Below are 2,966 nucleotides of genomic sequence, written 5' to 3'. Positions count from 1 at the left end.
TTACCACGGACGGCGCAATAAGTGGAATCGATTGGTTCATTGTGGATTAAGTGATCAACAACGTGCACTTTATCCAGATTCAGGAGAGTATCTCTGAAGAGAAAATGGTAGACATCTACATCTGGTAGGTTGTGGCATGTCATGTGGTGTCGATTTCAATTGTTTCTGTTAGGGGTGTATGATTTACTTCTAGGTGCTGAAAGATATTTCATGAGGAGTTGGGTACTTGTCTTCACTTTATCACAGCTTTCCACCCGTTGACTGATTGTCAGAGTGAGCGTACTATTTAGAATTTGGAGGACATGCTTTGGGCACGTGTAATGGATTTTTTAGGGAGTTGGGATACACATCTCCCTTTGGTGGAGTTTTCATATAACAAAAATTACCATGCCAGCATTAATCAGCCTCCTTATGAGATGCTCTATGGGAGAAAGTTTCGGAACTTGATATGTTGGTGTGAGTTCAGTCAGCGGGTCATCAGGAGTACAAAGGTGGTACTCAAGATGATAGAATTGACTCAACAGGTTCACGATTGAATTTAGATAGCACAAATTCAACATCAGGGCTATGTTGATATTCACCGATCAGACTTAGAATTCTAGGTTGAGGACATGGTACTCTTGAATGTGTCACCTTGGAAAGATTTCATCCAATTTACGAAGCGGGGCAAGTTGTGCCCCAGGTATATTAGTCCTTTCAAGGTATTCACCCAGGTGGTGAGGTTTATGTATCATTTCGATCTACCCGAGGAGCTCAATCAGATTAACAGCACATTTCATGTCTCTCAACTGCAGAAATGTTTGAATGAAGATTTCGTAGTACTTCAATTATAAGAAATTTAGGTGGATGAGTGTTGGAATTATATAGAAAGACCAGTGGCGATCCTCGATAGGGAGATCAAGACTCTATAAAATAAGCTTGTAGAATTAGTAAAGGTGCAGTGTGTAACATCCGGAATTTCAGGTATTATATTTATTCATTTTATTTTGAGTTTTGTGGAAGAACTTAGCGAGTTGGTGCGTAGACTCGCCGAGTAGAGACGCGATTTCTCACCCGGATTAATGACCGGACTCGACGAGTCGCATTGGTGGAGTCGGCGAGTCCGCGCTATTTAATGAAACCCTAATTTCTCGGGTTTGGGGCCTATTTAAAGGGCCTAATGGTCGTCATTTGTGCTCACCAACCCCCAAAGCGAAACCCTAGTGAACTTGAACGTTTGGAGTGAGAGAAGGAGCCATTTTCGACCTTGGAGGTGTTGTCTAGCAAGGGAAAGGAAGCTATAGCCAAGAGGAAGCAAGAAGGTTAACTTCCTAAAGATCTGAGGTCCAGAACATCACGTTTGAGGTACTATTTTCGAGCCATTTTCTGTTGAGGTGATGTTCATGTTGATTTAGGGATGATTGAGCACTTTTATGACTAGATCTAGTGCTCGCATGATCCCTTAAGCGAGTTAGGTTCTGTATTTGGACCCATGGAGGTCCAGAGTGCCTCTTTGTCCAATCTTTATATGAGTCTATGGAGGTTTTGGTGTGGGATCATTGTGTGTGAGGTTAAAACACCATTTATGAGTCAATAGGTGTGATATGAGCGCCAAGACATAAACTTTACGTGATAAATAAGTTTGGAAAGACTAGATCTATGAGCTAGTGGAACAGATCTGACCTTAGAAGGTTATTTGGGGTTATGCATGGAATGTACTCGCCGAGTCCATTGGCAGACTCGGCGAGTTGGAGCGAGTTGTTCCATGTTTTCGAATCAGGGGTTGGGTAACCGAGTTGGGTGAGTGACTCGCTGAGTCGGAATGGATTCAGAGGAAATGGGTCCTCGTAGGGACTCGGCGAGTCCACGCCAGACTCGACGAGTTCGGTTGACCGTTGACCATTGACCAGAGTTGACCGGTGTTGACTTGATAGAGTTAGTCAACCCTAGTTGGGAAAGTTTTAATTAGAGATATATTTGTGTATAGGAGGACTATAGCTCGGGAGATCGAGCACTAGTGATTTCAGGGATTTACAAGTTACCGAGATACGCAAGGTGAGTCTTCTCACTATACTTTACCTTGAGTAGGTAAATAGAGTTATGTGATACAGTGTTTTATATATAATGTTTGTTGCACTGCATTCTTCTATGTGATTTATGCTGTGCATGCTTGCAGAGTTAGAACCTGATGGTTCACAGAGTTTGGGTGCACGGAACCATAGAGTTATAGCCTCGAGTGGCTAATATGTGTTATATGTAGTATTTTGTGGAACTCACTAAGCTTTGTTCTTACAGTGTTTTGTGTTATGTGTTTCAGGTACTAGTCAGGATCACGGGAAGGCGCCGACATGTTCAGTACACACACGGGATTTTTATGCTATGAGATCTTGGGATTGATATATGTTATAAATTGAGTTTCATGCAATGATGTTTTTATGATTTACAAATGAATTATGTTTTCATAAAATGTGAAAAATTGTTTTTTGAAATTTACGTCGTTACAAGTTGGTATCAAGGCCTTGGTTTGTGGGATTCGTGTACACCTTCGGGAGTATTTGAACTCAAACTGAGGATTTGCAAAATATTTTCAAAAGAGAACCAAGTTTTCTAAAAACAGTAAAAGATATTTAGAAAAATAGAGAGCAGAGACGTGTGTACGATCAGTTAGCGCCCGAACGGTGATTTCCCAAAATACCCTTATGTTATACGTTTATGAGATTGATATGATCTATTCTCTTGCTAGAGTGGGCTAGGTATTCCTATTAGGACTAGGGTGGCCTGATTTGTGATGCCTTAGCCTAGGGAAGGTGAGTTGTTATGAGATTCTTGAAAGTGAGTAGGTAGTAGTGAGGAGCTATGAGAGATCTATAGGGAGTGGATTATGCATAATAGAGTACTTGGGACTTGGGATCCTAAGAGGAGGACTTGGGGTGTACACTGATACGGTGCGGACAGTAGTATTGGGCCCGTACTACTGAAAATACCCG

The sequence above is a fragment of the Lactuca saligna genome, chromosome 9 (genome assembly GCF_052625555.1).
Source record: "Lactuca saligna cultivar CGN05327 chromosome 9, ASM5262555v1, whole genome shotgun sequence".
NCBI lineage: Eukaryota > Viridiplantae > Streptophyta > Magnoliopsida > Asterales > Asteraceae > Lactuca > Lactuca saligna.
The sequence above is the reverse complement of the archived record's forward strand: the minus strand, read 5'-3'. Positions refer to the sequence as shown.